The following is a 15,122-nucleotide window of genomic DNA, read 5'->3' on the forward strand; positions in this document are numbered from 1 at the left end:
CCCAACAGCCACTCCTACCCCATCCTCCATCCTTATACCACCACATTCCTACTCTCTTCACTGGCCAAACTTTTCTCCTTCAACAACTGACTTCCTGTCCCATGACAGGTTATTCCAATTTCTAGTAACAGGAAAGTGCTTCTTTTACACATCAGTGTTCAGGCAACATGTTTTAAATGGTTTGATGTGAGATGATTGTGCTTTATGTTACCTTTTATTTTTTACTGTTTTAACTACCAGCGCAAAAAGTCATTCATCATATACCTATTGTCCATTGGCGGAACAGCGGGTTGCCTATACTGCTGGCAGCCCCCATCTCCCGCCATGTGGGGCGCAGGGGGATGAAATAACAACAAAGATAAGATAAAGTCTGCAGACCATGGCTCTCTTTTGGGGAGGAGGGAGATGGTGTTCCTTTCAGTCGTTTTTAATCTTTTTCCTCAGCGGGAGGTCTTTTCCATTCGGTCCTACCTTTATCCATGTCTTGTGTTTGCCGATTCTGATTATGGACTCAGGAATCTTGTCGCATTTGTTGTTGGTAGCCGGTACGCTCAGCCTAAGAATACACGGTTTTACCTAGTTGGAATTTTGTCTGCAGAAAGGCTGCAAGATCACCCACGTGCGCTAGCTCTCAGCTATGCATCTGGAAAGTATCCTGTGTTAAAAAAAATTTTTCGTTTGATTCAGTACTGCACTTGGAAGGAGTAAAAGAAGACGACTAGTGTTTAAAGTCGAAGACGAGGTCGTTACAGACGGAGTACATCTCGGATTAGGGTATGGAGGGAAAGAACCTGCCCGGCACTCTCCTTGGGCGATTTAAGAAACCCTAAACCCGGTTGGTTGGAAGCGAATTGGGATCGCCATCCTCTCGAATGCAAGTTAAGTGTTTTTAGTCGCTGCGCCTCATCGCTCGGTATTGATTCGAAAGTTTCCGAAAACGAATTTAATAAATAATCACAAAATTGCAGATAAGTTACAATGTTTTGTACATTGCATGTGCTAAGCTAAGTTGAGATATATCCAGAGTCACTGTCAACTGCAACGAGGAAACACAGGTTGCTCAGAAACAGTTTGAAAAGCTTGTAAAGATCTTGCAGAGCAAGTTTTGCTGAGATGTAATTGTTGTTGTTGTTGTTGTTGTGGTCTTCAGTCCTGAGACTGGTTTGATGCAGCTCTCCATGCTACTCTATCCTGTGCAAGCTTCTTCGCCCTCCAATGCTAAATTTGTGATCCCTTGATGCCTCAAAACATGTCCTACTAACCGGTCCCTTCTCTTTGTCAAATTGTGCCACATACTCCTCCTCTCCCCTATTCTATTCAATACTTCATCATTAGTTATGTGATCTACCCATCTAATCTTCAGCATTCTTCTATTCTCTTCTTGTCCAAACTATTTATCGTCCACGTTTCACTTCCATACATGGCTACACTCCATACAAATACTTTCAGAAACGACTTCCTGACACTTAAATCTATACTCGATGATAACAAATTTCTCTTCTTCAGAAACACTTTCCTTGCCATTGCCAGTCTACATTTTATATCCTCTCTACTTCGACCATCATCAGTTATTTTGCTCCCCAAATAGCAAAACTCCTTTACTACTTTAAGTGTCTCAGTTCCTAATCTAATTCCCTCAGCATCACCCGACTTAATTCGACTACATTCCATTATCCTCGTTTTGCTTTTGTTGATGTTCATCTTATATCCTCCTTTCAAGACACTGTCCATTCCGTTCAACTGCTCTTCCAAGTCCTTTGCTGTCTCTGATAGAATTACAATGTCATCGGCGAACCTCAAAGTTTTTATTCCTTCTCCATGTATTTTAATACCTACTCCGAATTTTTCTTTTGTTTCCTTTACTGCTTGGTCAATATACAGATTGAACAACATCGGGCAGAGGCTACAACCCTGTCTCACTCCCTTCCCAACCACTGCTTCCCTTTCATGCCCCTCGACTCCTATAACTGCCATCTGGTTTCTGTACAAATTGTAAATAGCCTTTCGCTCCCTGTATTTTACCCCTGCCACCTTTAGAATTTGAAAGACAGTATTCCAGTCAACATTGTCAAAAGCTTTCTCTAAGTCTACAAATGCTAGAAACGCAGGTTTGCCTTTCGTTAATCTTTCTTCTAAGATAAGTCCTAAAGACAGTATTGCCTCACGTGTTCCAATATTTCTACGGAATCCAAACTGATCTTCCCCGAGGTCGGCTTCTACCAGTTTTTCCATTCGTCTGTAAAGAATTCGCTTTAGTATTTTGCAGCTGTGACTTATTAAACTGATAGTTCGGTAATTTTCACATCTGTCAACACCTGCTTTCTTTGGGATTGGAATTATTATATTCTTCTTGAAGTCTGAGGGTATTTCGCCTGTCTCATACATCTTGCTCACCAGGTGGTAGAGTTTTGTCAGGATTGGTTCTCCTAAGGCCGTCAGTAGTTCTAAAGGAATGTTGTCTACTCCCGGGGCCTTGTTTCGACTCAGATCTTTTAGTGCTCTGTCAAACTCTTCACGCAATATCGTATCTCCCATTTCATCTTCATCTACATCCTCTTCCATTTGAATAATATTGTCCTGAAGTACATCGCCCTTGTATAGACCCTCTATATACTCCTTCCACCTTTCTGCTTTCACTTCTTTGCTTATAACTGGGTTTCCATCTGAGCTCTTGATATTCATACAAGTGGTTCTCTTTTCTCCAAAGGTCTTTTTAATTTTCCTGTAGGCAGTATCTATCTTACCCCTAGTGAGATAAGCCTCTACATCCTTACATTTGTCCTCTAGCCATCCCTGCTTAGCCATTTTGCACTTCCTGCCGATCTCATTTTTGAGACGTCTTTATTCCTTTTTACCTGCTTCATTTACCGCATTTTTATATTTTCTCCTTTCGTCAATTAAGTTCAATATTTCTTCTGTTACCCAAGGATTTCTACGGGCCCTCGTCTTTTTACCTACTTGATCCTCTGCTGCCTTCACTACTTCATCCCTCAGAGCTACCCATTCTTCTTCTACTGTATTTCTTTCCCCCATTCCTGTTAGTTGTTCCCTTATGCTCTCAATAAAACTCTGTGCAACCTCTGGTTTAGTCAGTTTATCCAGGTCCCGTCTCCTTAAATTCCCACCTTTTTGCAGTTTCTTCAGTTTCAATCTGCAGTTCATAACCAATAGATTGTGATCAGAGTCCACATCTGCCCCTGGAAATGTCTTACTATTTAAAACTTGGTTCCTAAATCTCTGTCTTACCATTATATAATCTATCCGATACCTTCTAGTATCTCCAGGATTCTTCCATGTATACAACCTTCTTTCATGATTCTTGAACCAAGTGTTAGCTATGATTAAGTTATGCTCTGTGCAAAATTCTACCAGGCGGCTTCCTCTTTCATTTCTTACCCCCAATCCATATTCACCCACTACGTTTCCTTCTCTCCCTTTTCCTACTCTCGAATTCCAGTCACCCATGACTATTAAATTTTCGTCTCCCTTCACTACCTGAATAATTTCTTTTATCTCATCATACATTTCATCAATTTCTTCATCATCTGCAGAGCTAGTTGGCATATAAACTTGTACTACCGTAGTAGGTGTGGGCTTCGTGTGTATCTTGGCCACAATAATGCGTTCACTATGCTGTTTATTGTAGCTTACCCGCACTCCTATTTTTTTATTCATTATTAAACCTGCTCCTGCATTACCCCTATTTGACTGTATTCACCTGACCAGAAGTCTTGTTCCTCCTGCCACCGAACTTCACTAATTCCCACTATATCTAACTTTAACCTGTCCATTTCCATTTTTAAATTTTCTAATCTACCTGCCTGGTTAAGGGATCTGACATTCCACACTCCGATCCGTAGAATGCCAGTTTTCTTTTTCCTGATAACGACGTCCTCTTGAGTAGTCCCCGCCCGGAGATCCGAATGGGGGACTATTTTACCTCCGGAATATTTTACCCAAGAGGACGCCATCATCAATTAATGATACAGTAAAGTTGCATGCCCTTGGGAAAAATTGCGGCTGTAGTTTCCCCGTGCTTTCAGCCGTTCGCAGTACCACAACAGCAAGACCGTTTTGGTTAGCGTTTCAAGGCCAGATCAGTCAATCATCCAGACTGTTGTCCCTGCAACTACTGAAAAGGCTGCTGCCCGGCTTCAGGAACCACACGTTTGCCTGGCGTCTCAACAGATACCCCTCCGTTGTGGTTGCACCTACGGTACGGCTATCTGTATCGTTGAGGCACGCAAGCCTCCCCACCAACGGCAAGGTCCATGGTTCATAGGGGGGGATGTAATTCTTAAGAAAAAAAATTCGATACGCTGCGGCGTTTTCGAGTTAATTGGCATTGAAGTTAGGCAGTCAGGTGGTTGCGGTGCCAAATTCAAGCGGCCCGTCAGAGACAGTGTAAGGATCGAACCCGAGCCAAATGCTGTGCTGCCTCATGTCTTATCATCTAAGCTGTGGGAAAAATTGACTGTAGTTCTATTTGCGGGACGCTTCTAATTGTGCACGCAATGATCTGATGTGCTAACTTCAATGCTAATTAACAACAGAAACGGCACAACGTATTGAATTTTTTTGTAACAATTATCTCTCAGTACAGCCTACCCTGCAACACCCTTATGAGCATTTCAGACTGTTTCTGACCGCACTGTGGATTTCAGTGGTTATTCTCTCGCGCGAATAGTTCACAACGATCTGACTGGCACACTTTGCAGTACTTTGTCCCGATTATGGCTGTGGGTCATATCTAAGATGCGCATAACTGGCGGGAATCAAGCGAGGTGGCCGACAGTGCTAGCTGACCTCGATAGGATGTTATTCCTTGTGCGGTCAGACTCAATTTTACACACTGCCTACATCCCTGCTCGCTTCTACAAGATGGGATGGAAATTCCGATCACGTATTTTGTGAAACAATCCCCGACACTGTGTGTCTGTATCAAATATTCTTTTCGTCGACAGAAATTTGGAGACTGTATCCGCCACACGGACACGTGGCACTTCCCTCTGTTTCCCAGCCACGAGCGACTGCTGGGGCTGTGCCAAAGGCAGCTGAGGGCCAACTCATCGCATCTATTAAGTGTGTCAGGAATTCCCAGCTATCTGGAAACAAAACACACAGTCCCATTAAACATGCTACAGCGCTTCTGCAGAGTCGATATAACGCCGTCTACTTTGTCTTCACAGCATATAATTAGATATCACATGAGTACTACTGCTGCCCTGCTCCACCACTAAGTTGTCTTTAAATAGGTTGAGGCACCTAAATTTTTCATCTCAAATAATTTCTGACTCACAGTAGTACAGTGTAGTTTAGTTCGATACTGACGATTGACAGCCGTATTAAATCATGAAATGTATTCGCAAACAACAGATATTCGATTTACTGGAAACATATGAAAATTTGTACTGGTATCGGGACTCGAACCCGGATTTCCTGCTAGTCGCGAGCACTCACCTGAACCACGCCTTCTTTCTTTCTTGTTTTAATTATTATTATTAATGTAGTACTGGCTTTGAACCCGTTATTATTTTCAACTGATGCACGACATTGTACTTCGAAGAACGGAGGTTCATTTGTAACAGAAAAAGTAAACATTATCTCTGCCCCTGTGATGGCTATGAGATTGAGGAGATTTGTGTATTTCCATTCTTCTCGAAAACAGTTTGAAAAAAGGAAAGATCTTCTTGATATTTTCTCCCTTCAAATTATTAACAGCAAAACAAACTGGTACACAAATAATTACCCCTTTATTGGTAAGGGAAATATTGTCCCTCCTGTTCCTTGAGAGGAAAAAAAGAACGTAAAAAGAAGAAAATAAAACTGTCTTCTGCATATTGTACGATCTCAACAATTCCTTAAAGGTTCGTATGGATCTACAGTCCACATAAAGAGCAATGTCACCATCTAATATCGAATTACTTATAATTTATTAGTTGTCCGCCCCCGGCAGCTGCGTGCTAGCCGGCACGGTAGCTCAGCGTGTTCGGTCAGAGAGCTGGTTGGCCTCTGTAATAAAAAACTGAGTCGAAAGATCAACTAACGAACTTAAACGGATGTCATGTGACGTCCGCAACGACCAAACGCAACGATCAACAACGATCAAAATTAATGAAAAAATAAGTGGTCAGCACGACAAAATGTCAATCCTAAGGGCCCGGGTTCGATTCCCGGTTGGGTGAGAGATTTTCTCCGCTCAGAGACTGGGTGTTGTGTTGTCCTAATCATCATCATTTCATCCGCATTGACGCGCAAGTCGCCGAAGTGGCGTCAACTCGAAAGACTTGCACCCGGCGAACGGTCTACCCAACGGGAGGCACCAGTCACACGACATTTTTTATTTATTAGTTAACCTTTGATTATGATGTTCAGCACATTTCCAAATGATCGCTTGTAGTCATTATGCTATGTGATCTTGATGTGTTCATTTTGGACGTATTCTATGAAAGTGGCATGCCTGTTCTACGTTCTAACGATGCTGTGTGGACCATGATCCACGTTTCAGCGTTATTTTTGCTAGTGGTTATCTCAGTTTCTGTCTTTGAAGAACCTCCAAGAGATCTCCCAATTGGACGTAGTACCAACATGACCTAAATCACAACGCCTTACAACTCTCTGACAATACGCGAGTGACGTCATCAACTTCAGGTATATAGCCTGTGCCACCTACCGGTATCAGCACGACCTAGATGCCTGTAGAAATGCTATGTGGAGCCATGTAACATCTGTTTCGGAGCCGTAGTGTTCCTGAGTTGAATTCGCTTGTAAAGTCGTTTGCTTTTCTGCTCTTTGAGGTGTACACTGCTTGTAGCTGTTCAGAAGTGACCATCACCATGGTGAATAAGTGTTGTGTGCCTGGTTGTGACGGTAATTACGACGACAGGAAGAAAGTTCAAATTTTTAAATTTCCAGCTGATGAGAATACGTGAAGGAAATGGTTATCTGCGATCAAAAGAGAGGACTTACTTCCTAGCAAGCATTCTGTGGTGAGTACCTTTCATTAAAGCCGTACTTATCGACGAAAGTATATGGCAGTTGGAGTTTGAGTATCAGTACAAGTTTCAGCGACATGCGTGTAGTATAAAATTTTTCACTTCGTAGGTCTGCCATCTGCACTTCTGCGAAGACGATATATTGTGGGAAACACAAGCAGTAGACTGGAAAACTGACGCTACGTTAAGCGCAACACTAAACAAGCCACAACTCTGACGAAACGCAGTCCCAAGCAAGTTTCCTAACTGCCCTTCGTATATTTCGAACGTGATGCCAAATACCAGAGAATCTCCTTCTGAAAAACGGGAGAAAAGGGAAGCTGCTGCACTGAGAGCATCCATAGAGGACAGTATTAAATCTCTAGAAGAATATAATTTGAAGTTTTCCTTCAGTTCATTTCAAGAACTGATAAAGAAGCTTGACTCTGTTACTTGTAGTGAAAAGTGGCCAAAAGCATTAAAAGATTGATATATACTGTTTTTTATGTAGACACTCAAAGAACACCACATCATATTTTGTACATAATTATTAATCAGGAACTCGGTGTAAGCATTTATGTTAAGGGTTGTGAAATCACTTCCAAGAAAGTTCCAAAAACTGTAAGTAATATCCATGATCTAGACAATATTATAATATTTGTTGAAAGTTAAGTGCGCAAAAAGGAAGAGAAACCTCTTCACGACATAGTTATTAGATAACTTAGGATGTGAGGGGAAAACTAAACCTGCTGTTGAATTCATAAGAAGCCAGTTTCAGTTAAGCTTTTCGCCTCCTGAGAGACAGGTTTCCTCCCCATATTTTAGTATTTGGTTCTTTGTTGTTTTCTATTTCAAGCCATGCTTACAGATTCATACGGAGCACTGGAAATATTATTCTGCCTCATCCTAATACTATTAGAAACAGCTGCGCAAATATTAATGTTGATCCTAACAGTCCAAACTTTCTAGTCTACATTAGGGAGAAAGTATCAAACCTGAATCATCATGATTGTTTCGTGACAATCATGTTAAATGCATAAAAAGTTCTCGGTTTACTTGCCGCGTCAAATTTGGATAAAATCCCTAGCTTTCGATGACTACCTCCGTCATCTTCGTCAGGGGTAAAACTGACTGTCGTGGACCGGTGAGGCTTCCGCTTTTATAAGCACTGGACGGCTTCTCATTGGCTGGATGACGTCACGGTGAAACCGATGCGTATTGAGGTGGCGGCCTCTATATCCATAGATTTTGTTTGCGCGCTTTATCCAGCGTTGCTTGCAGCGCCATCCATCGCAACAGGCGGAGAACTGCGAGGAGTGTAAGAAGTCTCCCTCTGCGCTCTTTCTATATCAATTGCGCGCTTCCATGCATTGCTGAGTGCATAACCGGAATCTCTGTTGAAATTATTTTCACAGAGTCTAATTTCAACTGCTTCCCTGATGACAGAGTCCCAATAGTTTGAAGCGTGAGCAAGTAGTCTTGTTTCATCGAATAAAATCTTATGTTTATTTAACAAACTGTGCTCAGCCACCGCTGATTTTTCTAGATACCTGTATTTCAGGTGACGCTGATGTTCCACACTGCGATCGGCGACAGTTCTTATAGACTGGCCCACATAACGTTTGCCACACTCGCAAGGAATGCTGCAAATTCCCGGTACCCTCAGGCCAAGATTATCTTTCACGGGTCGCAGCATTTCCTTAATCTTCCTGGGTGGCCGGAAGACTGGTCTGATTCTTTGCCGGCTCAGGACTCTGCCGATCTTGCTGGTCGTTGCACCGCAGAATGGTAGCCGCGCGATGTGTTGGTCCTCTTGATCTGTTCGAACAGCGTCCTTTCTTGGTTTCTTCACCAGAGTAGATCTGATGTCACGATCAGAATAACTATTTTTTATGAATACCGTCGTCAGATGGTTAATCTCGGAGCCGAGATGATCCTTGTCCGAAATAGTCCTTGCTCTGTGTACCAAGGTGTTCAGCATAGCTCTCTTCTGAGCTGGGTGGTGAAAACTACGCGCGTTTAGATATAAATCTGCATGCGTCGGTTTTCTGTGCACAGAATGTCTCATTTTCGCTTCACCAGTACATCTAAGAAGGGTAACTTTCCATCCTTCTCCACCTCCACTGTAAATCTTATGTTCTGATGTATACCATTCAAATGTTCAACAAACTGCTGCAGTGCCTCATTGCCATGTGGCCAGATTAAAAATGTATCGTCAACATAGCTGAAGAAGCAGGATGGACGTAAGGGAGCACTGTTCAACGCTCGTTCTTCGAAATCCTCCATGAAGAAGTTAGCTATGGCTGGTGACAGTGGCGAACCCATGGCTGTTCCGTCAATCATTTCATAATATTTTCCACCATACAAAAAATAGGTGGTCGTCAAAGTGTGTCGAAATAACTTCAGTATTTCAGGAGAGAAATGAGCAGCCAACATTTTTAACGTATCTTCCACTGGAACCTTTGTAAACAAAGAGACCACATCTAAGCTGATCATGATGTCATTCGGACCTATCCTCATCTGCTTTATAATGTCAACAAACATTTTTGAGTTAGTAATATGATGACTACAGTGGCCGACTATAGGTGCTAATAATTTGGTTAAGTATTTTGCCAACCGATATGTAGAAGACCCAATAGCACTAACAATAGGTCTCAACGGAACCCCATCCTTATGGACTTTGGGTAGACCATATAACCTGGGTGGCCTTGGTGCTCTTGGTCGTAGATTCTTGACTAGTTCTTCTGGGAGGCCAGAGTTCTTCAGTAGCTTCCTACTAAGTGCTGCTGTGGGATCCCGTTTAAGAATACGGTACGTGGCATCTTCCAATAATATGGCCACTTTCTTATGATAATCGGTAGCATTGAGGATAACTGTGGCATTCCCTATGTCGGCTGGTAGTACAACTAACTCTTCATCCTTCCCCAACGATTTCAATGCCAGTTTCTCCACTCTGCTCACATTGGGCTTAGGAGGCTTGGCTGTTGCTAAAATCCGACTAGTTGCAAGCCTTACCATTTACGAGCAGTTCCGAGTACAATCGTCGAACTTCAGCATACGCGGCTTGCTATTCGTCTGCTGTGAGTTCCTTCAAATGACGCCGTGATGGCCATAGAACCGTGGCAACGTAATGGATAGCCTCAATTTTGCACTTCTCTGTGATGAAGTATGCTGCTCTCCTTTTTATTTTCGCCATGAGCTGAAAAGGAAACCAAATATACAGAACTGCACTCTGATAATTCAACAGTTGTATAAAGGATCGTAACTATAGAAAGTGTTCTTACCTCGTTGTCACTGTCTACTGGTTCACAATGATGTAACAGACTCTTGTACCACGGCAGCACGGTTCCAGCGTTGTTATCTTTGCAGTTTCCAAATCCAAACACGCTTCTTTAAATGGGGTTAGAAAAGCGACAACGTCTCGTACGCACCCATCTTGGAAGGTTTCTAAGAGTATCGATTGCCCCCGGGATTCTAGTAGATCTCGAATATCGTCGATTTGACTTATGACGGAATTGAGCATTAACAGTATACTGTTCACCGAGTTACAGCTTCTTGCTTCACGGAGTGCCGCAGACGCGCCGAGTGACCCGATCTCTTCAAATAGCCTACTATAGCTCTTGCTGATAGTAGACACGACAGGATTTCAGGGGTTTCGTCTTCTGGAAACGTCTCTTGAAATGTGTGACGAAGCGCAGTTATCAAGCAGTGATCAAAGCAAGGCAAACGGTCGTAAGATTCAAGTGCCTTCTTCATATTAGCTCCTTGGGCGGTGACAAAGTAACATTTCGTAAGGTCATTCTTGTTAATTCCTAACTCAAGCATCCGCTCTTCGATTTCGTGCCGTATGTTCTCTCCTGTCTTAGGTACGTCCTGAAACTCGGTTGTTATCAAAACAAGCGTTTCTAGCTGCCATTCATCATTCACATAATGCGACGTCACAGTCAAAAAATTTCTCTTCTTGTAGTTATCAGACCACAGATCAGCGTCTAAAGCGCACATTTTGTTCTGTAAGGCACATATTAGCTTGGGCACCATTGTCATCCGTATTTTGTCTGCCTTTTCTTTAATATGCCACGATACAGTGGTAGGGTGCGGAAGAACATCTTCTATACTGACTTTGCTGTAAGTGGCGCCAACATTGATGAGCTCCTGCGAATAATTCTTGAAGCCAATCTTACTACAAGTATTTAACGGTAGCAAATCTATTCCACTCATATCGACCAACCTATCAACAACAACTTTCTTTATGCTACTTGGTACTGCAAGTGGCCAGTGGACTTCTACTCCGCATTTACTTTTGCAGTGCCGAATCATACCTGTTGTGCTTGACTGGTACGAATGCTCCTAATTCTCTCCATAATGTTTCTCTTCGTTTCATGTATGGAACGTTTACGACCTATACTTGGTTTATCCATAACGCTGTCTGCGCTGCTCAAAGCCAGGTCGTCAACTGCGTTTAGACACGGTTTCTAATGCGATTCGGCACTGTAGAGCGCGCGGCGGTTGTACTGTCACCGGTCGGGATTGTGAGTACGCTCGAGCGCTCGGCAGTGCTCGACAGTCCAACGGATAACCGAGAGGTGGAGGGCAACCCGCCACATGGTGCATTAGACGGCCTCAGCCGTATCGCAGCGTGGGCCTTTCCCAGCCGTCGAGCAGCGGCACGAAATGGGAAATGCTCGAGCAGTTGTTTTCATCGAAATGCAGAGCTCTATTTGACACCGTCCCGCGTTGCCGTTTAATGAAAAAAATACGAGCTTACGCAGTATCGGAGCAGACCTGCGATTGGATTCAAGACTTTCTTGCAGATAGAACTCTACACGACGCTCTTAACGGAACAAAATCGACAGATGTAAAGGTAATACCCGGAGTACCACAAGGAAGTGTGACAGGACCGTTGCTGTTGACAACATATATAAATGATATAGTAGAAAGCGTCTGATGCTCTTTAAGGCTATTCGCAGGTGATGCAGTTGTCTAGACCAAAGTAGCAACGCCAGAAGATAGTAAGAATTTGCGGAAATACCTGCAGAGAATTGATGAATGGTGCAGTCTCTGGTAGTTGACCCTGAACGTAAATAAATGTAATATACTGTGCATACAGAGGAATACAAATCCGCTGCTGTACAGCTACACTATTGATGACAAATAGCCGGAGACAACGTCTGCCGTAAAATATCTAGGCGTAACTATCCAGAGCGACCTTAAGTGGAATGACCATATAAAACAGATATGGGAATAGCTGCTACCAGACTCAGATTCATTGAAAGAATCTGAAGGAAATGTAACTCATCCACGAAAGAGGTGGCTTAAAAGGGGCTTGTTCGCCCTATTCCTGAATATTGTTCATCTATCTGGGATCCCTCTCAGATAGGAATGATAGAGGAGATGGAGAAGATCGAACGAACAGCGGTGCGCTTCGTCACGGGATCGATTGGTTGGCGAGAGAGCGTCACGGCGATGCTAAACAAACTTCACTGGCAGAAGTTACAAGAGAGACGTTGTGAATCACGGAGAGATTTCGGGACAGCACTTTTCAGGAGGAATCGGACAACATGTTACTTCCTCCCACATAGATTTCGCGTGTTGACCATGACGAGAAAATTCGAGAAATTAGAGCCAATACAGAAGCTTACCGACAATCATTCTTCCCACGTGCTATTCGCGAGTAGAACAGGGTTGGAGGGATCAGATAGCGGTACCGAAAGTACCCTCCGCCACATACCATTAGGTGGCTTGCGGAGTTTGATGTAGATGTAGATGCAGGTGAAGAACTGTGCATGTTTTTTAGTTAGCATTTGAGGTGACAAGTAACGTCCTCGCCCGCACGGAAGAAAGGTGGTTGGGCTTTGAGACGTATCCTGTTCTCAATGATGTACGTCAAGTCAGAATCGATCTCCAGAAACACGTCCCCTCTTATGTATAAATTTGTGGGTGTCGTGCGGTAGTTATGTATGAGGCGCAACCTCGCACATGCTTCTGTTGTGGCAAAGGAGGTCACGTGCGAGCAGAGTGCCTACAACGGCGAACTGTGCAACTGCCGATGGGAGAGCCTTCAACCGCAACGATCCCAGGCATGGTCTGTCTCATACGTGGAGACAACGCTAGGAACTAAGATACCGCTCCCCGTTGCTCAAGCGCCTTCCGATGAACCACAGGAGACAGCAGCGCTGCAGGGTGGACCAGTAGACAATCAACCAGTGAGAACGGTGGAAGACGCCCCAAGTCACGCTGTCTCAGCGCGTGTTGATCCCATACGAACGGAAGAGATGGATGTCGTCCCTGACGTGGCGCACGAGATAGGAGGGGATTCAGAAACTGCAAGTATAAGACTGTCTCAGACATCTGACACGGAGGAAGGACACACGTCTCGGCACCAACAAAAGAAACGCAAGAAACAACGTATCGCGCCCCCTGATACCGACAAGGCACTTCGCGCATATCGAGAAAAGCCCAAACAAGTAGCACAAAACAGCGCAGCAGTCCGACGATGGATCATGCTATAGAACAGGAACCCATACATCAAGAGACGACCCGAGGTCACTATGGCGGTCAAGACAGTGGAGCGACACCAATGGCTGTGGGTAGGGCACGACAAACTGAACCACACAGCGGTCCCGCGTGACTGCTACGGTCGCAGGTTCGAATCCTGCGTCGGCCATGGCTGTGTGTGATGTCCTTAGGTTAGTTAGGTTTAAGTAGTTCTAAGTTCTAGGGGACTGATGACCACAGATGTTAAGTCCCATAGCGCTCAGAGCCATTTGAACTATTTTTGAACACAGCGGTCCAGATCGACAAATTCCGACCTTGCACAGAGCCGCCCCTGTGCACAATCCTGTGAATTGGGCGGATGATAATGAGAGTGACAACCAGGATGTAGGAACGGCGGACATAGAGGCAGCACCACAGGACGAGGCCGACAGCCAAGGTACCACGGACAGCACGATACAAGGAGGTGCAAGTGAGACAGCCGACTTCTCGGAGAGAGAATGGCGAGTCGAGCATCAGAATATGTCGCGGAGTTGTGCAGAATGAACCCTCAACAGGCATATCGAATAGTCACGATAAACATAAAAAATCAGCAGTGGGCATAAATTACAGCATTTACGTGACTTTTTGCGGGCAACGGATGCCGCTATCGCCTTGTTACATGAGGTAAGGGAGTCGGATCTCCAATCCTTGTGCGCTTGTAACACTCATATCCATACCGGTACCGAACACGAGCTGGGCACTGCAGTCCTAACCAAAGAGCATATCGAAGTAACGGACGTCAAGTTTTTACCTTCGGCGACAGGAATACCGCTTTTGCTCGTCGACGTCGGAAAAAATGGTTCAAATGGCTCTGAGCACTATGGGACTCAACTGCTGTGGTCATAAGTCCCCTAGAACTTAGAACTACTTAAACCTAACTAACCTAAAGACATCACACACATCCATGCCCGAGGCAGGATTCGAACCTGCGACCGTAGCGGTCGCGCGGTTCCAGATTGTAGCGCCCAGAACCGCTCGGGCACTCTGGCAGGCTCGACGTCCGAATCATCAATGTATACGCGCAATCTGGCTCCAGTAGCAGATGCGTCCGCTCCGAATTCTATTGGACTGAGATGATGCCCCTGTTCGTGGGCAGGTACAATCATATCTTTCTCGGAGATTATTTCAACTGCGTGCTGTCACCACACGATCAGACACCGAATTACAACACGTGCCCAGAGGTGTCCACCGTCGTTCGTGAAACGGCCCAGTTGGATACGTTAGCGAGCCGCCTGGACCGCATATATATGTCGCTCGATCTTCTTACCAATCTTCAGCAGTCGGAACTCTGGCCGACGATCTTTTCAGACAACTTGGCATATATCTGCACCATTACCCTGGCATGCCAGGCTTGTGGAAACTGAATGTAGCTGTCCTGAAGAATCGCGATTGCCGTGCAGTAGTCGCCGAGACCTGGACGAAATGCTTGTGACACGAACATGCATATCAAAATGGTTCAAATGGCTCTGAGCACTATGCGACTTAACTTCTGAGGTCATTAGTCGCCTAGAACTTAGAACTAATTAAACCTAACTAACCTAAGGGCATCACACACATTCATGCCCGAGGTAGGATTCGAACCTGCGACCGCATGCATATCAGTCAGTGCTCTTG

This window comes from Schistocerca americana, chromosome X (assembly GCF_021461395.2).
Source record: "Schistocerca americana isolate TAMUIC-IGC-003095 chromosome X, iqSchAmer2.1, whole genome shotgun sequence".
Classification (NCBI taxonomy): Eukaryota; Metazoa; Arthropoda; class Insecta; order Orthoptera; family Acrididae; genus Schistocerca; species Schistocerca americana.